Consider the following 22661-nt stretch of genomic DNA (forward strand, 5'->3'; position numbering starts at 1 on the left):
TAGAATTTAGAAAAAATGTCATTACAAAAAACTTCTTCAGCTGTGGAGTAAACTTCAATTAAAACTCAATTAAAAACATCGAACTGTTGTAGCTAATCTATGCATACAAATAAAATTCTAGTTTCCGTTTGTAATATTGAGATAACCGCAAATTACTACATGCATATGAATAGGTACATACACAAAAATATATTTTTTTACAATTTTTGACTGTCTGTCTGTTTGTTCCGGCTAATCTCTGGAACGGCTGGACCGATTTTGACGGGACTTTCACTGATAGGTAGCTCATGTTATAAGGAGTAGCTTAGGCTCCTTTTTTTAGACTAGCTTTGCCACGCGACGTCACCCGCGGTACGAAAATAACCGCAGGTAACAACGCGGGACTCAACTAGTCAATAATAAAATTTAATGTTTCCCAAGCGAAGCCAGTAAGCGAAATGTCGCAATCAAATAGCCTTACACCTATCGAAATAATTTAATAACGTTACTTTTTCTCTCTCATTGACATTAAAAAAAAAAATTCTGCATTCGCTTCCAGACAGACACTGCGCGTTTTTGTCTAAATCTAAATCCAATTGAATTGCCTTAACATTTGAAAATACAGCTTATTGACTATGCTTTTAAGACTGATTTACCTTAGCTCCTGTTGACAGAAAGCATGTTCTGCCCGTTGTTCCGTGGTCCAGAACTAATAAAACACGAATGCCCTTGTGAGAGATACGAGAGCGAATCCTCAATTGTTTTCAACTATCAGAACACTTTTTACCGGTGGTAGGACCTCTTGTGGGTCCGCACGGGTAAGTACCACCGCCCTGCTTATTTCTGCCGTGAAGCAGTAATGCGTTTCGGCTTGAAGTGTAGGGCAGCCGTTGTAACTATACTGAGAAATTATAACTTATATCTCAAGGTGGGTGGCGGCATTTACGTTGTAGATGTCGGATTACGCAAATTATAATTTTGCGGGTTTGATTTTTATTATACGATGTTATTCCTTCACCGTGGAAGTCAATCGTGAACATTTGTCGAGTACGTATTTCATTAGAAAAATCGGTACCCCCCTGCGGGATTCGAACACCGGTGCATCGCTACACACGAATGCGCCGGACGTCTTATCCTTTAGGCCACGACGACTTCATATACGGTAGTTAGCAAGGTGTTTACGTGTCGACGAGTAACAAACAGCTCAGTGGCTCGCGATGACGAAAACGAAGCCGCAATGTATTCGGAACCTTCAGGCATGAGAGGCAGTCTCAGTTTTAACGGTACAACGTTCAAATAACTGAATTTAGTCAGGAAAAGAATTAGGTATATGCAATTTAAATTCCTGTAGTATTGTCGTGTTGTTGTTGTAATATCGTATACATAATATCCATTGCTTGTGATGTTGCACGCAATGCATTCTAAATAAACCCATGATCGTATTAAAATATTCCGCGATTGCCCTCCGAACAGATCTCTTGTATAGATAAGATAGCTATTGTTCTGTTATATTCTAATCGCGTTTGATATCGTTTTTATATCTCTCGTTTTGCCGCAAATATATTGAAACGTCATCGGTTCGATCGATCAGAGGGGCGACATCGAAAAAGTATTCATATCGCTATCACGAAAAGTTTATAGGATACTAGCGACCCGCCCTCGCTTCGTTTCGGAAACATTAAATAATTATTATTAATAGCCGAGTCTCGCGACGTTACCCACGGTTATTGTCGTACCGAGAGTGACGCCGCGGGGCGAAGCTAGTCTAAAAAAAGTAGCCTAAGTTACTCCTTATATAATCGGCTACCTATGAGTGAAAGCCTCGTCAAAATCGGTCTAGCCGTTCCAGAGATTAGCCGGAACAAACAGACAGACAGACAGATAGACAGAGAAAAATTGAAATAAAATGTTATTTTGTCATGTACCGTATATATAGGTATATTCATATGTATGTAGTAAAAAGCGGTTATTTCAATATTATAAACAGACACTACAATTTTATTTATATTATGTATAGATAAACAGCGCCCATACCGTCCGTCAAAAGAATTAATTTCACCAACACGAATGAATTTACTTACTTTCGCTTCCCAATCGAGTCGTCACGTTATCGAAACTCGAAACTTATACTCATAATCGAGAGAACGACAATTGTTTTAATATAAGATATAAGGTAACATAAATCTCGAAGGCTGGCTATCGAGTACTACCGTCTGTCTAATTAACGATCCGTTTTCGTATCGAGACGACTCGATACATTTACATTGCGATTTCGATAGATTTTAGTGCTTGACGTAGAGATACGACGACCATACGATTCCGCTTTCATTCGCAGGTTGGGGAATGCAGCGATTTCTCCATGCCCAATCAGACGATTTTAAGTAGCTTCCTTCGCGAGTTTGGCGTGTTCGGCGATATGAATAATTCCGTAGCTCACGAATTACATCCAAGCGAAGCATAACGTGTATTCCCCACCTAATGGTTAATGGTTGGTAGCCTAAGGGCCATTCCAACTATGCACAGACTGGGCTCGACCTGAGAGGATTGCTAACACCAGACCTAGTCAAAGCAGTGCTTTGCTCTGAGCTTCGCTGATTAGACCACCGTTTTGGAATCGAATTTCTTAAAAAGAAGCTTTTACAAAACGAACGAAATGTAATTAGAGCTTTATTTCGCCTAGATCCACGTGATAGGATTAGATGAGGAGTTTCCATTACTTTTTTTTTTATTCAAAATGATTTTTTTTTATTTTATTGCTTAGATAGGTGGACGAGCTCACAACCTACCTGGTGTTAAGTGGTTACTGGAGCCCATAGACATCCACAACGTAAATGCGCTACCCACCTTGAGATATAAGTTCTAAGGTCTCAGGTATAGTTACAACGGCTGCCCCACCCTTCAAACCGAAACGCATTACTGCTTCACGGCAGAAATAGGTAGGGTGGTGGTACCCACCCGCGCGGACTCACAAGAGGTCCTACCACCAGTAGACCTTTGCCTTACCTACTTAAAAATTTTGCGTCAATGTACGTCCGATTCGCATACTGATTATCATTTGAGTTGCATTTTATTGTTAATAAAATAAAAATAAATAATACACTTTTAATATAATTTAATGTACCGAATCGAAATAAAATTTGACACGCAATTCTCAACTTTATTTCAAGTAGAACAAGTGCAAATCGCATTTCAAATTATGGCTGGAAGCACGTTAGGGTGCAATCAATGAGAGTCCTTAACCAATCGGAAAATGACAAAAAATAGAACACGGGGAATCCCCGCGTGCACGTATTGAGACGTGGTTTTTTTTTTCTAAAAAAATAAACTATCTCTGTGGAACTTGTGAAACAGAAATTCATTCGTCCTATTCCCGTGCTTATTACAGGTAATAAATACGTTTAAAAAAATATTTAAACTACATAACTAACTTTGGTTTTAACGTTTCAAAATAATAGGTTGTGGAAAAAGTTTCTTCGCATTTTTAAGAAAATTCACTACATTTTTTAATATAGTTTATTCACATTTAAATACAGTATGTCGGTACCATTTTGTTCGATAACTTTTTGCCATCTTGTGGGTAGGGACATGATCCCATTGCTATAGAAATTTTGGAGCTTCTGATCAAAATACCGCGACAATTGGTTTTGGCAGTCCTCTCGTGATTTTAATCTGACACCGCCTAAAGAATTCCGAAGAGACTGAAACAGGTGGAAATCTGAAGGTGCAAGGTCAAGACTATACGACGGATGCATTAACACCTCCCAGCCAAGCGCTCTTAATTTTTGCTAAGTGGCTAAAGATGTGTGAGGTCTAGCGTTATCATGATAAAAAACTACACCCATTCTGTTGATTAATTCCGGCCGCTTTTTCACAACTTCTTGCTTTAATCTCATCAGTTGTTCGCAGTAGATTTTATAATCAATAGTCCTGCGTGGTGATAACAGCTCATAATGAAAAATGCCCTTCCAATACCACCACACACACAGCATCACCTTGTGGCGAGTTAACCCGGGCTTTGCCACAGTCTGTGGAGCCTGACCAGCCTTTGACCACGACCTTTTTCGCACGTTCTTGTCGTACGTGATCCACTTTTAATCACCGGTTATCAGCTTCTTCAAAAATGGTTCGATTTCATTGCGTCGTAATAAAGAATCACAAATGACTACACGGTTCATTAGGTTTCTTTCAATGAGCTCGTGAGGCACCCAAATATCGAGCTTTTTTGTGTACCCAGTTTTTTTCAAATGCGCTAAAACTGTTTTGTGGTCAATTCCCAGCTCTTCAGCTACGTCGTAACTACTGATAAGCCGATTTTTGCTCCACTTTTTCAAAAATGGCATCCATTTTATTCGTAATAGGGCGATCAGAGCGATGTGCATCTTTGACATCAAAATTTCCGGATTGAAAACGCTTAAACCAAATTTGTGCTACTCTCACAGACACTGCACTAGGTCCATAAACATCGCAAATTTTTTTCACGGCTTGCATTACAGTTTTACCTTTTTGTAGAAAAATTTTAAAATGTATCGAATTTCTTCATTAGATTCACTCATCTTTACAGTACGAAAAGTAAATAAAAGTCCCACATTTTCCTAAATTGAATTTGGAATTATCTTGTTTAAAGGACAATGCCCAAAAGTGGGCCAACTTCATGACAAAACTATTTGTACTTGAAAAACTATGCCTTATTTTTTCATGTTGTTTAGTTTATGTATCAACATTTCTTTTCATTGTTCATTCATTGTTTTACAAAAAAATAAATTACTTATTTGATAACATCCCAAAACTGAGTGCCATAGTTTTTAAATTCGCCAATAGACAAAGGGAAAATTAGCCCATACAGCCTTATAGTAAACCTATATGCTGACAAACGAAAGAGTTGTCTGTGACTTGAACAACACATTAAAAAAATTGCTAATGGTTATAATTCACAGACATTTTAGTTTATTGTTGTTCAATTCAATATTTATGTATTGTAATAATAATTATTACTTAAAACCATGAATTATTTAATATTTTTAGATATTAATGATTCCATTAGTAAAAATCTCAATGGCCTACCATTACTCTATTCTTATATATATTATCATTCCGATTTGAGCAACCGACGCGCGTGGACGTGCTCATTGTTTTGTCGGAAGTGACTACCGGTAATAATAGATCATTGTTCGTGGCACATCTGTGGCCCAAGTGTTTCTCGGAATTTGTACCTGCGCCTAATTGCAAGGCATTGCCGCCCGGGAACTGTGCAGTGGTTCTATTCACTCTAATTCTATTCTATTTATTCTATTCACTAAAATTTCTAAAATTCCTAGAATCGCTTCGGCCAATTTAGTGTTACCGACGCAGGGGCCTCGCCGCAAGGCGAGCACGTGTTTAAGTCCCGGGGCCGCCCCCCCCGGGCGAAAATCACGTAAAGATGGAGGAAAAACTTTTCATCGACTTCATTCGGGAAAAATATCCGTCAATCGCGCCCGAATTCGAAGCCTATAGGGCTTCATTTGGTAAATATTCTCCCCCCGCATCTCTCGCCGCCGTCACCAAACATGCCTCGCAGGCATGCCTCGCGTGCCCCGCCGCCGGTCCGTGTTCAAGCGCACGTACGCACGCCGCCGCCGTAGCGTCTAACGCCCCCGCCCCCGCTACCCCCGCGCCCGCGTCAATCACGTCAGTTTCGTCCGTCGCGACCTCAATAGCGTCTAGTTCAGGCTCCGATACCGAATCGGAGATGGACTTCGAGTCCGCGACTAGCCCTCAACCCGGAACCTCGGATGGGTTCCAAACTGTAACGCGCGGTAAAAAGCGTACTCGCGTCGTGGAGTCCCGGAGCTCCGTGACGAAGCAAACCAAGTCCGCGACCGCCTCCCGACCACAGGTAGTCGTGACGCCGGAGTCGGACTCCGCCCGCCGCGTAACCCCACCGCCGCGCCCAAAAACCGCGCCCGCGCCTAAAACAGTTGTCCCGCCCCCGCTGATACTCCAGGAGAAGTCAGCGTGGAATCGCGTATCCCAGGCCCTTCAGGCCAACAAAATTAATTATACCCATGCGCGTAACGTCGCGCATGGGATTCAGATTAAGGTCGCAACGCCGGGCGACCATAGGGCCCTCTCTGCTTACCTCCGAAAGGAGAACATAGGTTATCACACCTATGCTCTTCAGGAGGACCGCGAACTCCGCGTAGTGATACGCGGAGTCCCCAAGGAACTCGACATAGACTACGTAAAGGAGGATCTGATCGGTCAGTCCCTCCCAATAGTTAGTGTGCACCGGATGCACAGCGGACGCGGCAGACAGCCGTACAATATGATTCTCGTCGCGCTAGAATCAACCCCGGAGGCAAAGAAAAGAATCTCATGTCTCAAAACGATATGCGGCCTCTCCGGGGTCACCATCGAAGCCCCCCATAAACGTGGTACTCCCGGGCAGTGCCACAGGTGCCAGCTCTATGGCCACTCAGCGCGTAATTGCCACGCGCGCCCCCGCTGCGTGAAATGCCTCGGCGATCACGCAACCACAGAATGTTCGCGTGTTAGGGAAACCGCGACGGAACCCCCAAGCTGTGTCCTATGCCTTAAGCAAGGGCACCCGGCAAACTACCGCGGATGTCCTAGGGCTCCGCGTAAACGCCCGAACCACCCAGCCCCCCGAACCGTCGACTCAAAGACTTCGGCGCCTTCAGTGCCGAAACCAGCCTTCGTACCGGCTGCGGTTCCCACCGTCTCGGCGTGGAAAAAACCGCTGCCGTATACGAAGGAGGGAACACAAAACGTACCCCAGCCCCCGCCTGCGACACGTCCCGCGCCTCAGCCCCTGCTCGCACCTCGCCCCGCGCCCGCGTACCGCCCCCCGCAACCCTCTGCCGTCAACGACTTCGCGCTCGTGCGCGACTTCGTCACCGCGGTAAACTTTGACCGTCTGCGATCGTTCGCAGATGCTATCCGTAGGTCGGTAACTCCCGAACAGCGGCTTGCGGCCGCTTTCGATCACATGGACGTCTATGAGTCCGTATCCCGTACGCTTTAAATCTTTACCGGTTATCAATGGCGCGAAACGGTAGAGAAAAACTTTATTCCCTTAAGTTGGCATTCTACAATGCTAACGGACTCGTGCGGCAACGCGATCAAATATACGAATTCCTCCGCGACAACCTAATAGATATTCTGTTAGTGCAGGAGACCTGCCTGAAGCCCTCGCGTCGTGACCCGAAAGTCGCGAATTACGTCATGGTTAGGAATGACAGACTCACCGCCTCCAAAGGCGGGACTGCCATTTACTATAGGCGGGCCCTGCACGTTGTCCCTCTCGATACTCCCTCGCTCTCACATATCGAGGCGTCAGTGTGCCGTATCTCGCTGACGGGACACCAGCCGATCGTCATCGCATCCGTTTATCTCCCCCCGGACAAGCCCCTCCTGAGCAGTGACATCGAGTCACTGTTCGGCATGGGAGAGTCTGTCATCCTGGCAGGCGATTTAAATTGCCACCACACTAGGTGGAACTGCCATCGTACTAACGTCAACGGTAGGCGTCTCGACGCGTTTATAGACGACCTCACCTTCGAAGTAGTCGGCCCCCCAACTCCAACATGTTATCCGTATAACATCGCGCTCCGTCCGAGCACTATAGACCTGGCATTGCTTAGGAACGTAACTCTGCGCTTGCATTCCATCGAAGCACTGTCAGAGCTCGACTCAGACCACCGACCTGTCGTTATGCAGCTCGGTCGCCCCCACAACCCAGTTACTGTTACGAGGACCATGGTGGATTGGAATAAGCTGGGCACGTGCTTAGCCGAAGCCGCTCCGCCAATCCTCCCTTACGGCCCGGATTCGAATCTATCCCCCGAGGACACCGTCGAATCCATAAACATCATTACCGATCACATCTCTTCCGCGATCATTAGATCTTCTAAAGAAGTCGATGTGGAGGATAGCTTCCACCGCATTAGACTTTCCCCCGAACTTAGGAATCTCTTAAGAGTTAGGAACGCGGCAATCCGGGCCTACGATCGTCTTCCCACGCATTCAAACCGGATTCGGATGCGTCGTCTACAACGCGAAGTCCACTCCCGCCTAAGCGACGCCCGTAACGAAAATTGGCATAGTTATTTAGAACAACTCGCGCCCTCCCACCAAGCATACTGGCGACTAGCTAGGACTCTCAAATCCGAAACTACCGCTACTATGCCTCCCCTCGTACGCCCTTCAGGCCAACCACCGGCTTTCGATGACGATGACAAGGCTGAGCTGCTGGCCGATGCACTGCAAGAGCAGTGCACCACCAGCACTCAATACGCGGACCCCGAACACACCGAGTTAGTCGACAGGGAGGTCGAGCGCAGAGCTTCCCTACCGCCCTCGGACGCGTTACCCCCCATTACCACTGACGAAGTTAGAGAAGCGATCCACAACCTCCAACCTAAGAAGGCACCCGGCTCCGACGGCATCCGTAACCGCGCGCTTAAACTCTTACCAGTCCAACTGATAGCAATGTTGGCTACCATTTTAAATGCCGCTATGACGCACTGCATCTTTCCCGCGGTGTGGAAAGAAGCGGACGTTATCGGTATACATAAGCCGGGCAAACCGAAAAACGAAACCGCTAGTTACCGTCCGATTAGTCTCCTCCCGACGATAGGCAAAATTTACGAACGGCTCCTTCGGAAACGCCTCTGGGACTTCGTTACCGCGAATAAAATTCTAATAGACGAGCAGTTTGGATTCCGCGCTAAGCACTCGTGCGTACAACAAGTGCACCGCCTCACGGAGCACATCTTAATAGGGCTAAATAGGCGTAAACAAATCCCGACCGGCGCCCTCTTCTTCGATATCGCGAAGGCGTTCGACAAAGTCTGGCACAACGGTTTGATCTACAAACTGTACAACATGGGAGTGCCAGACAGACTCGTGCTCATCATACGAGACTTCTTGTCGAACCGTTTGTTTCGATATCGAGTAGAGGGAACTCGCTCTCGCCCCCGTCATCTGACTGCCGGAGTCCCGCAAGGCTCCGCGCTCTCCCCGTTATTATTTAGTTTGTATATCAATGATATACCCCGGTCTCCGGAGACCCATCTAGCGCTCTTCGCCGATGACACGGCTATCTACTTCTCGTGTAGGAAGATGTCGTTGCTACATCGGCAACTCCAGATCGCAGTAGCCACCATGGGACAGTGGCTCCGGAAGTGGCGCATCGACATCAACCCCACGAAAAGCACAGCGGTGCTCTTCAAAAGGGGTCGCCCTCCGAATACCACTTCGAGCATCCCACTCCCTAATAGGCGCGCAAACACCTCCGCCGTTAGCCCCGTTACTCTCTTTGGCCAGCCCATACCGTGGGCCTCGCAGGTCAAATACCTAGGCGTCACCCTCGACAGAGGGATGACATTCCGTCCCCATATTAAAACGGTACGCGACCGTGCCGCCTTCATATTAGGACGTCTCTACCCTATGCTTTGCAAGCGAAGCAAACTGTCCCTCCGTAATAAGGTAACTCTCTACAAAACTTGCATACGCCCCGTTAAGACGTATGCAAGCGTAGTGTTCGCTCACGCAGCCCGCACCAACTTGAAGCCCCTTCAGGTTATTCAATCCCGATTCTGCAGGATAGCCGTCGGAGCACCATGGTTCCTGAGGAACGTGGATCTACACGATGACCTGGAGCTCGACTCTGTCAGTAAGTATCTACAGTCGGCATCATTGCGCCATTTCGAGAAGGCGGCACGACATGAGAACCCTCTTGTCGTGGCCGCTGGAAACTACATACCCGATCCTGTAGATCGAATGGTAAACAGTCGACGTCGCCCAAAGCACGTCATTACGGATCTTCCCGATCCATTAACGGTGCTTTTAGGCACCACAAGCACCGGTCACCGTCCTCGTCGAACCCGTCGCTTGCGACGAAGGGCTCGACGAGCGAATTAACCCCTAGACACAGCCCACTGAGTTTCTCGCCGGATCTTCTCAGTGGGTCGCGTTTCCGATCCGGTGGTAGATTCTGCGAAGCACTGCTCTTGCTAGGGTCAGTGTTAGCAACTCTCCGGTTTGAGCCCCGTGAGCTCACCTGCACACGTTAGGGTGAAGCTGAAATAGCCTCTCAAGGCTATCAGCATAGGAAGGGAAAAAAAAAAAAAAAAAAAAAATATATATATATATATTATGATCAGAGAGTTTTGGCAGCAACCGGAGTGAAGCGTCACTTGAAGTTTTATTTTAATGTTTTTTTAATAGCTTATTGTGATGTATAATATACAAATTGGGTGTTGTTTTGTGTATTAAATGTCAATAATCGTTGTTCACGATTATTGAGACATTGGAATAAAACTGTGGCTAACATAGCAGTGACTGGTTTTTTTTTCAAGATAAAAGGTCTGTGGAAGTTCACGCTCACTCAATGTGCTATTCATCAAGTTGACGTCAAAACTCCCAAAAAGCAATAAAAATAAATACACCGGATTTTTATTAACATAAAAAACATATAAAAAATATAACTATGACAGACTAGGCTGTATAGGCTACGCTCTTTGCCTGCTTGTTGGCGAATTTAAAAACAACAACAACAATATCGTTGCCGGCTTCCGGATTTCATTTCATTTTATTATTATTATGAGGATATAATAATAATAAAATGTACGTAAGGGCCTATTTCTAGCAACATTAACCACAATTAACTTATTTAATACTGTAAATAATGATGAGAGCGATTATTGATTTCGAAGAAAACAATTATTAACAACTTAATTTTAGCTGCAGAAAAAAACAGATTTCTCTTAAACCTGGGTGAGAATATAAAAATCGTTTTCTGAATATGAAACGATATTTCTTTGTCTATCAAATTAAGTCATCATCACCCGACAACTTTTTTTAGGGGCCCAAACGCCCATAGAAAATGGGCATTGTCCTTTAAACTTTTAATGATACCAAAACAAGCTAGATACAAATAGTATAGCCAAAGAGATTTTACTACAAGTTCATACATTGTTATACTATAATACGAATAGACTTTTTCCCCAACCTATTATTTATATATAGACAACATACAATGATGTTGACAAATAACATTTTTAAATTTGACCGCTAAACCGCAATCCGAATTACACAGAATTTTATAAAATTATTTCTATTCTGTTACTATGAATCATTTATTTGTGAGTTCAAAAATAAAAACTCGTTTGCATATAAATAAATATGTATAAGGAAAATAGACTCAATTGTACAATTTAAATGCAGGATAATAAATGCTTCAATGCTTCGTTAGGGTATACTCTTATCTCGTCGCCTAGTTGGCGTGTAGGTGAGCTCACGGGGCTCAAACCGGGAGTGTTACTAACACTGGCCCTAGCAAGAGCAGTGCTTCGCTGAATCTACCACCGGATTGGAATCGCGACCCACTGAGAAAATCCAGCGAGACATTCAGTGCGTTGCGGCTATGGATTAGTTGCACTTACGCTGTCGAGAGGATACGCGATTTTCCTGATAACTCCAGTTACCAATCAACAATGCCAGTAAACAATGAGTTCCCCTGAGTAACTACTAAAAAAAAACTGCATTTATGTAGCGAAATACACCCACATAATCCGCTCGGTCGAAGATAATATTGAGATACTATAATTAAAACATATTTAAATGCGACCGTGTTAATAAGAGATAAGAATGTTTATTATAAACGGTTTCTCTAATTTGAACGAATTCTGTTGATAACCGAACCGCATTTTTGTCGCCTTCATTCGATTTAAAACTTCGATATAATTTTTCTTCTGTGTCCACTAAGATGTCTTGTTTGATGGTCAATCAGTTGGTTCGACTTGATTCCGGGGCCTTTATATGGGAAGGTAATGTCCCGGGATCATCACATATGAACATACCCTCTAAAATTTAGAAAAAAGTGATAAGATATGTATTTGTCCTCTATACACTCCGAGACGGCTTGACCGATTTTGATGAAATTTGCATTAAGTCATCAATCAGATTGGCCCAGCCTGTGCTCCCGCAAAGCTTGGTAGCGATCGGGAAGTGAAGATAAGATGTGTATTTGTCCTCTATACACTCCGAAACGGCTGGACCGATCTCGATGGAATTTGCATTAAATCTTTAGATTGGCCCAACCTGTGCTCCCGCGAGGCTTGGTAACGATCGGGCCAAAGTTAATTCGAAGTTCGGCCAGCAAAGCGGATTTGACTATGCTCACTAATGGAGACCATAAAGCATAAACAAACTGGCTTAGAACAGAAGATGGCTTGCCTCCAGCTCTGATGAAGACACCTTTTCAGTCACACTTCTGTCGAGCTTCATGATCAAGCGCTGGATCTCGCCAAAAAGACCACTCTTGGTTATTAATTACGGTGTTGTTAAAATCACTTTCTCAGAATCGTGTCCTAATCCGTCTGGGTCTATATTTTCATACATTTTTTCCCAAAATACAGCTGACTCAGCCATAGCCAACCTCAAAGCGCCATTGAAGCCGGATAATAGCCAAGTTGGAAACCACTGAGTACTTGCCAAAAGCTTCTATTGAGATTTATGTGAACTTTCCGCCGCCAATTTCGCTAAAAGTTTGCAAAACATGGTTTTTCCCACTGAGTATCTCGCCGGATCTTCTCAAAGGGCTGCGATTCCGATCCGATGGTAGATTCAGTGAAGCACTGCTCTCGCTAGGGCTAGTGTTAGCAAATCTCTCAGGTTGAGCCCAGGAGCTCACCTACCCGTCCGGGCGTAGCTGAAATAGCCTCTTAGGACACCATCGAATAGGCGGCGAAAAATACTTCTCTACGGTGAATTCGCTCACAGTTTATCGGGGCATCGACAATTATGACATATATAAGTATAAGTACTAACTAACATGCAAAGTTTCAGTTTTAACGAATAAAAGTATTCGTAATATGAATCACGTTTGATAGTAAAATGTTGTTTATGGTACGAACAAACTCTCAGACACAGCTCACTGAGTTTCTCGCCGGATCTTCTCAGTGTGTCGCGTTTCCGATCAGAATTCGAAGCACGGCTCTTGCTAGGGTTCGTGTTAGCATCGTCGTCAGGTTTGAGCCCCGTGAGCTCACCTACTAGCCACGGTTACGCTGAAATAGCCTCTCAAGGCTATCAGCATAGGTAGAAAAAAAAAAAAAGTTACGAACACGTGGCGAATGTGTAATGCGACGTGAAAGTGATATAACAGATTAGCGTGTTGGTTCTTCGACTACATATATACACGTTTTTATTTTTGTGTCATTTTCATCGACGTCGTTTGATTAAGAATTGAATTACGTTCGAGAAGTATTATTGTTGGATAGTCGACTGGTTTCGCCAGGACTCGGCTGTGTTTCTCTAAATTACAGAGCTTTTACGTAGCGTCTTATAACTCCTAAGCATCACAGACAAACAAACAAATGTTTGTTGGTATACGGATAAATTAAATGTGGAAACGTGTTTTTGTTATTTAAATATTCATTCATAAGTCGTTATCAATTCGTTAATTATGCTTTAAACTCTATAATACTTTGATAAGCATTTGTACTAAAGCGGAGGTGATTGAAGCGATCTTATATTAAGAAGCAATTGTCCTGAGTTCAGTTAATAAATTCGAGATTATTCGTAAAAAAATAGTTTACGTTAGAACTACAATTAGCGAAAATCGATTAAAATAATGGTACGTATTAACGCCAACGCAGCAAAAATTCATTCTTGTACTACTAAAAATTGGGCCAGAAAGCAGCAAATAACAAGACAATCAGGACACTAAAGATCTCTTCTTGCGTTTACAAACAACAAGGCGACTATAGATAAAAAACAAGGTTGCTTTTTATTAGTTCATTATTTTTAATTGTTGCTGCGGTGGCGTTAATACGTAAGTACCAAAATATTATACCAAAGTAGGATATACTAAACTATAAGCAACGAGTATCAAGAAAGTCAATGATAAGCTAGAGGCGAACATAGATTTCACTGTTCTATAAAAACAAGCAGACTTCAATTCAGTTATGGATTAAATTCTACGTCAATAAATTAGACAAATGACACTAATGACAACAGGCTGGGTAAACTTCACATACAGAAGTCACCAGAAACATTAGTTCCGTTTCAAGAGTCTCGCAGACCAAAGCTCACCACAGCCACACGCTACCAGCTTTACCAGAGTATTTTTTAAAACCCACATGTAAAGTCGATAGAACAATAATAAAATAATACCTTATGGTAAATACTTCACTGGTGGTAGGACCTCTTGTGAGTCCGCGCGGGTAGGTACCACCCCCCTGCCTATTTCTGCCGTGAAGCAGTAATGCGTTTCGGCTTGAAGGGTGGGGCAGCCGTTGTAACTATACTCGAGACCTTAGAACTTATATCTCAAGGTGGGTGGCGCATTTACGTCGTAGATGTATATGGGCTCCAGTAACCACTTAACAGCAGGTGGGCTGTGAGCTCGTCCACCCATCTAAGCAATAAAAAAAAAGTATGTACTGTAACCATCACTATACCCCCATTGAGTTTTTTTCCGGATTTCGCCGGATCTTCTCAGTCGGTCGCGATTCATATTCAGACTCAGCGAAGCCCGTTGCTGGTCCTAGCAAGAGCCAAGGCCAGTGTTAGCAACTTATCTCAGGTTGAGCCCCGTGACCTCATCTACCAATTCGGGGAGTATTTGAAATACCCCCTTAGGGCTAACACTAGCCTTAGCCAGGATAGTGCTTCGCTAAATCTACTACTGGATCGGAATTGCGACCCACTGACAATATCCGACGAGAAAGTCAGTTACACAAGAGTCTGTGCATAGATTCAGTCTTTAGCTTTTGAAGCAGGATATTACATCACTTTTCAAGTGCTCACTCTTATGTCACTGGCCTTGTTTGGCCAATGACATCGTACGTTGTTGACTGCCTCAAGGTCCATCCGTCTCAACGGACGTTTTGAGTGACAATAAACTCCTCAAACAATAGTTTACGTATAAAAAAAATTAACTGCAGTCAATCGATAACGTGAAGCACGATTCGCAATTAGGCATGGCTCTCACTTCAAATCTTGTATTGCACTGTTGTGTGTTTGTGTGTTTATTATCAACAACATAAAATCAACATCGCTATTTAACTGAACTGATGAACGAACAACTTTGAATGCATGTTGTTGTATATAATGTAGGTATATTGGTAAGATGGCTTATGCGTGCGCGCGGGTAGGTAGGTGCCAACACCCTGTCTATTTCTGCCGTGAAGCAGTAATGAGTTTCAATCTGAAGGGCGGAGCAACCGTTGTGCTGTAAAACTGCGACTCAGCACTCATGTCTGAAGGTAGGGGGCCGAAAGTTAAGTTGTCGATGTCTATGGGCTCCGGTAACTACTTGAGGTCTATATGCCGGAGCTTTAAGAAAAAAACAATACATCTACAAAAAACTTGGTAATTGCATATACTCTTAATGAAAGCACAATAATATGGTTAGTTTTTTTTTTATTGCTTTGATGGGTGGACGAGCTCACAGCCCACCTAGTGTTAAGTGGATAATGGAGCCCATAAACATTCACAGCGTAAATGCGCCACCCACCTTGAGATATAAGTTCTAATATCTCAAGTATAGTTACAACGACTGCCCCACCCTTCAAACCGAAACGCATCACTGCTTCACGGCAGAAATAGGCAGAGTGGTAGTACCCACCCGGGCGGACTCACAAGAGGTCCTACCACCAGTAAAGAAGAGGTAAGATGGTAACCAGGTTTGAAGATGAAACTACAAAGAAGCCCTTTAATGATTTATTTATTGATCGTATGGCATTCGTTTACACTACGTGGTCATAATTTAAATTTACAGTTTGTGAAATAATCGATAGTTAGCTTCTTTTCTTACATTTTTGAGATCTTCCACTTGGCCTGCGAATCTCGTTAGTGGGCATTCCATGACAATGTCGCGCACAGTTTGCTCTGGGCCGTATAAAATATATATATCTTATAGCTTAGTATCATCAGATGTAGGTTCTACTGTTCACAATCAAACTAGTGGCGCTTTGAGTTAAGTGATTACCAGACCCAATAATAATATCGCGAATACCGCCACCTTGGGCCGTGGGACCGAAGTCTCATTCACAAACCCCTCAAGCTTCTAACCATACTACAACAGATATACCTACACAGGACGACGGCGTATTTTTTGTTTGCTCTACATTAAATTAATTACCTTGAACTTTCATTACCAAGCCCTTATTACGTGTTGAATGTCACGCATCAGTCGTTAGGATTATAATTTTATTCACGATAACTTTTTACAAGCCTTTTGCGTGGCTGCCGACATCATTAGTATTGATTTTCTTGTCTAAAATAATGCGCTAACGTTTGATGTTGATTCAGTTGTTCTTCGCCTTGTTGGTTGGGTGGTCGATGGAGATTTCTACAGTGGAGTTACAGTCAGTATTGTCGTTAAAATATTTGGCATTCTGGGCCTTAATATTCCTTATTCTCTAATTACTCTTGTCTTCATGTATAAAAGAAATCATAACTAACAGAAGGCCTTGTAGTTTGTCATTTCTCTGTTTTTCTTAATTAATTGACAAGGAAATTAGTTATGCAATGTAAAAAACTGGCGCTAGGGCATATTGTGAAGCCTTGCACGGGTAGGTCTCGCAACCCTGTCTATTTCTGCCGTGACGCAGAAAATGCGTTTCCAAAAATGCGAAAATGCGTGATCAAAACACCGCGATAATTGGTTTTGGCTGTCCTTTCGTGATGTTAACCTGACACTGCCTAAATAATTCTGAAGAGACCGAAACAGGTGGAAATCTGAAGGTGCAAGGTCAGACTATACGACGGATGCTTTAACAACTCCCAGCCAAGCTCTCTTAATTTTTGCTGAGTAGCTAAAGATGTGTGAGGTCTAGCGTTATCATGATGAAAAACCACACCCCTTCTGTTGATTAATTCCAGCCGCTTTCTCTCAACTTCTTGCTTTAATCTCATCAGTTGCTCGCAGTAGATTTTATAATCAATAGTCCTGCCTGGTGGTAACAGCTCATAATGAATAATGCCCTTCCAATCCCACCACACACTCAGCATCACCTTGTTGCAATTTAACCCGGGTTTCGCCAGTCTGTGAAGCCTGACCAGCCTTTGACTACGACCTTTTTCGCACGTTCTTGTTGTACGTGAGCCACTTTTCATCACTAGTTATCAGCTTCTTCAAAAATGGTTCGGTTTCATTACGTCGTAATAAAGAATCACAAATGAGTACACGGTTCACTAGGTTTCTTTCAGTGAGCTCGTGAGGTACCCAAATATCAAGCTTCTCACGTGTTCTCTCTGTTTTTCTCGATTGCAATTAATATTATGCATTAATGTGAGATTTATTTGAGTAAATTAAATTTTATATTATATCATACATACATATATTTCTTGACAGTATATTTATTGTATGCACCATTTGTTTAACCTCTGACAATGAGTAAAAATAAGAATTTCTGTACTTTGACAAGCTAGAAACTCAGGATGACGTGATACCCCCAAGATAAGCAAGAAAGGGAATGCGGTCTTTAAAGTCTCAAAATTTACATCCCATACTAATTAATAATACTTAATTAAATTTGAATCAAGACAACATCAACATCTGAGACAGAAAAAAGCAAGCAGGCAACTATATACTTATATTTTGAATAACAGAAAAAAAAACCAAAACGTATTCTATGGATTTTGCCAGATAAATGTGATGCGTCTATAAATAGCTAATGTAGCGTATTGTTTGTCTATTACGTGTGAGTACGACAGTAATCGTGACAAAATACTTCGACGATATGGAATATTTTTTGTAAACGCTAAAAGTAAGCAAATTTAACTTGCTTGGTATTGAGGATGAGTAGCCAGTTTCGTTACAGCCCACATTAATAAAAAATAAATAAACAGAAAGAAAACCTTAATTATCACACATAATTAGTAAATAAAACACACTGCCAAAGTTTTCGTGGGTGATTAAATCTTTTAATAATCTCAAAAATAATGCTATCGGATTCATAATAGATTGGAAAAAGTCTTTTCGCATTATAATATACATGAACTTGTAATAAAATCTCTTTGGTTATACTATCTATTTTGTATCTGGCTGGTTTTGGTATCATTAAAAGTTTAAATTTTAGACAAGATAATTCCAAATTCATATTAGAAAAATGTATGATATTTATTTATTTTTCGTACTGTTAAGATGAGTAAATCTAATAAAGAAATTCGACTTATTTATAATTTTTCTACAAAAAGGTAAATCTGTAATGCAAGCCGTGAAAAAAATTTGCGATGTTTATGGACCTAGTGCAGTGTCTGTGAGAGTAGCACAAATTTGGTTTAAGCGTTTTCAATCCGGAAAATTTGATGTCAAAGTCGTCGATGCACGTCGCTCTGGTTGACCTATTACGGATAAAATGGATGCTATTTTTGAAAAAAGTGGAGCAAGATCGGCATATCAGTAGTTACGACGTAGCTGAAGAACTGGGAATTGACCACAAAACAGTTTTGGCGTATTTGAAAGAAACTGGGTACACAAAAAATCTCGATATTTGGGTACCTCACGAGCTCACCGAAAGAAACATAATGAATCGTGTACTCATTTGTGATTCTTTGACGACGTAATGAAACCGAACCATTTTTGAAGAAACTGATAACCGGTGATGAAAAGTGGATCACGTACGACAAGAACGTGCGAAAAAGGTCGTGGTCAAAGGCTTCACAGACTGTAGTGAAACCCGGGTGAACTCGCAACAAGGTGATGCTGTGTGTGTGGTGGGATTGGAAGGGCATTATTCATTATGAGCTATTACCACCAGGCAGGACCATCGATTCTGAGCCCTACTACGAACAACTGATGAGATTAAAGCAAGAAGTTGTGAGAAAGCGGCCGGAATTAATCAACAGAAGGGGTGTAGTTTTTCATCATCATAACATTAGACCTCACACATCTTTAGCCACTCATCAAAAATTAAGAGAGCTTGGCTGGGAGGTGTTAATGCATCCGCCGTATAGTCCTGACCTGGCACCTTCAGACTTCCACCTGTTTCAGTCTCTTCAGAATTCTTTAGGCAGTGTCAGGTTAACATCACGAGAGGACTGCCAAAACCAATTGTCACGGTATTTTGATCAGAAGCCCCAAAATTTCAATAGCAATGGGATCATGTCCCTACCTACAAGACGGCAAAAAGTTATCGAACAAAATGATACCTACATACTTTAGTTAAATGAAAATAAACTATATTACTGGTGGTTGGACCTCTTGTGAGTCCGTGCGGGTAGGAACCACCACCCTGCCTATTTCTGCCGTGAAGCAGTAATGCGTTTCCGTTTGAAGGTTGGGGCAGCATATACTGAGATCTTAGAACTTATATCTCAAGGTGGGTGGCGCATGTATGTTGTAGATGTCTATGGGCTCCAGTAACCACTTAACACCAGGTAGGCTGTGAGCTAGTCCACCCACCAAAGCAATAATTTTTTTTTTGTGAATTTTCTTAAAAGTGCAAAGAAACTTTTTCCCCAAGCTATTAGATAACAAACACCCAGACAGAGAGCAAACAAATCTGTTCATGACGTGAATATTTTCTCGGTGTGGGAATCGAACGTGCAACCCACGCCACAACAGTCAGAAGCGCTTACTTATGCACCGAGCCTTATGGTGATTTGTTTTTTTATGGCTCAGGTAGGTAGATGAGCTCCCGGCCCGCCTGACGTTAAGCGGTTACCGAAACCCATAGACATCTACAACGTAAATGCCGCCATCTACCTTGAGTTGTGAGATAATGTACTGTTACTAGGCGATTCGTCTCAAACTGCTGCCTCTGACGTATTTCTTGTGGACAATTATGATCATAATCTTGTCAGTCACCTTCATCGCGATGACTACCCGATAAAACGATTTCCTTGTCGTAAACATTCGCATGTGTGGCCCACACGTTCCTTATCTAACACAAGTACGTGTTTGTAAACAGCGGATGTGTGTCATATTAACAGTCGACCATTGAATAGCATTCTTATACAATATAACGATAACGACCTGAATCGCGTTTAAATTGAGCTCGGTAATTGTGCTATTTACATAACGCCATAAAATCTTATTATATTCTTCACAGACACGTGCTAAAGTTATTGTCAAGTACTAGTCCTATACTACTATGAGCCGACTGAGTTTCTCGCCGGATATTCTCAGTGGGTCGCGCTTCTGATCCGGTGGTAGATTCTACGAAGCACTGCTCTTGTTAGGGCCAGTGTTAGCAACACTCTGGTTTGAGCCCCTGTTGGGGCGAAGCTGAAATAGCCTCTCAAGGCTATCAGCATAGGTAGAAAAAAAAAACTGCTATGAACAAATTCCTCTGCAGCTCTGTACTTCTCGTACACAAACAGACACAGATCCGACCTACATCTAGCTTCTAGTTCTATACTACACTACTATAGACACAGTCCTCTGCAGCTCTGTACTGATCCCGAGCTCTTCTCGTACACAAACAGACACATATCCGACCTACGTCTAGCCTCTAGTCCTATACAACACTACTATAGACACAGTCCTCTGCAGCTCTGTACTGATCCTGAGCTTTTCTCGTACACAAGCAGACTCAGATCCGACCCACTTCACATTCTATGATACTTTTTTAGATAATCTCCTAAATATTTAATTTAATTACTTCCTTCAATATATAGAAACATCGGATTCGACTGTTTCATTGTACTTATTGGTTTGAAAATTTATACTGCTCAAATTAAAAACCTAATATTTGAAGTCGTTGCGAAATAGTTAACACATTGCTTTGAATTTTCGCGGCTACCTATGCTACCTCCTCGTTCTTGGTTCGTGTTCTTCAGTACTGAGGGTCCTGACCTTTTCCAATGCCGTCTTAATTTGATAGGACCAAGCACATGGAATTAGGAATAGGAATTCAGAAGTCGTCGTGGCCTAAAGGATAAGATGGCCGGTGCATTCGTGTTGAGCGATACACCGGTGTTCGAATCTCGCAGGCGGGTACCAATTTTTCTAATTAAATATGTACTTAAGAAATGTTCACGATTGACTTTCACGGTGAAGGAATAACATCGTGTAATAAAAATCAAACCCGCAAAATTATAATTTGCGTAATTACTGGTGGTAGGACCTCTTGTGAGTCCGCGCGGGTAGGTATCACCACCCCGCTTATTTCTGCCGTGAAGCAGTAATGCGTTTCGGTTTGAAGGGTGGGGCAGCCGTTGTAACTATACTTGAGACCTTAGAACTTTATATCTCAAGGTGGGTGGCGCATTTACGCTGTAGATGTCTATGGGCTCCAGTAACCACTTAACACCAGGTGGGCTGTGAGTTCGTCCACCCATCTAAGCAATAACAAAAAAAAAATTAGGCCCCTCTGGCCTCTTTCCTTCGACTTATCGGTTCGTATCAAAATTTTCAGGTGAGTTATATTTCTCCGGGCACACTGCGGTCAATATGGCGTTTTCAATGGCCTTAATTAACGGTATTTGTAAAAGTCGATATCCCTATTCTATTCAGACGTTCCGTTAGACGACATAAAATATCTGTCAGCGGTGTGCCACGTGAGATTATTTGGCACAATTTCACGCCGCATTCATAGACTTTTGACACATTGACACTAGTATCACGTATTGGGTTGTTAGGAAAGATTTTTTTTTTGGAAATGAGCTCATAAATCGAGCTTATCCCGGGCCTTTCAAATGGTTATAAATTGTTCAATTTGATAAATTTAACCTCAATCCGATCTCACGTGTTGTTATTCGCCGGTTCGCAACGACTAACGCCTTTATCAGCTTCAACCGGCCTTCCCGAGCGTGGTGCATCTTCAACATCAAAATTGCCGGATCGTACTCAACAAATGTTCACGATTGACTTCCACGGTGAAGGAATAACATCGTGTAATAAAAATGAAACCCGCAAAATTATAATTTGCGTAATTACTGGTGGTAGGACCTCTTGTGAGTCCGCACGGGTAGGTACCACCGCCCCGCCTATTTCTGCCGTGAAGCAGTAATGCGTTTCGGTTTGAAGGGTGGGGCAGCCGTTGTGACTATACTGAGACCTTAGAACTATATCTCAAGGTGTGTGGCGCATTTACGTTGTAGATGTCTATGGGCTCCAGTAACCACTTAACATCAGGTGGGCTGTGAGCTCGTCCACACAGCTAAGCAATAAAAAAAAAAAAAAAAAAAAAAAATCGAAATTTAGCGAACCAGTTCTGGCACTGGCGTACTGTCAGCACACCTTCTCCGTGCACATTGGTCAATTTCTTTCCGGCTTGAACATCATTTTTACCCTTTCTGTAGTAAAACAGTAAAATATGTCGAAAATGCTGCCTAACGCTCTCCATATTTAAAAGGGCACCAACCAAAAACTACTGCTTATAATTATAATTAATTGGGATTTTCCAAACACAAGCCTTGCTATATGGGCTCTTAAAGCATATAAAAATTATACGGCTTAAATGTGAAGTTGGGTGCAAAAAAATATAATGAAATCCTCTGTAGGGAAAAAACGAAATTACTTTCCGAACAATCTATTACGACATTACTTTCTCCAGTATCGCTACACGCCTCGCGGTTACAGGCGACTGGCACAGTTATTTTTAATCAGTTAAGGCCCTATTACAACATAGCGATTTATTTTTATTTATTAACAATTTGCAATTTGGTGCACGTGAAAGAAGTGAAACTTCTTTTGCGGTGTGTAGTATTGTGGTTTTCTT

At 42.6% G+C, this 22661-nt stretch overlaps 1 protein-coding gene across 4 annotated transcripts in view; it reads left to right on the top strand.

The window, feature by feature from the left end:
• Positions 1 to 22661, top strand: part of hoe1 (OCA2 melanosomal transmembrane protein hoepel1) — a 68024-nt gene that overhangs the window by 20659 nt on the left and 24704 nt on the right. The gene's annotated exons all lie outside the window — the stretch shown is intronic.

This window comes from Bombyx mandarina, chromosome 23 (assembly GCF_030267445.1).
Source record: "Bombyx mandarina strain Sakado chromosome 23, ASM3026744v2".
Lineage (NCBI taxonomy): Eukaryota > Metazoa > Arthropoda > Insecta > Lepidoptera > Bombycidae > Bombyx > Bombyx mandarina.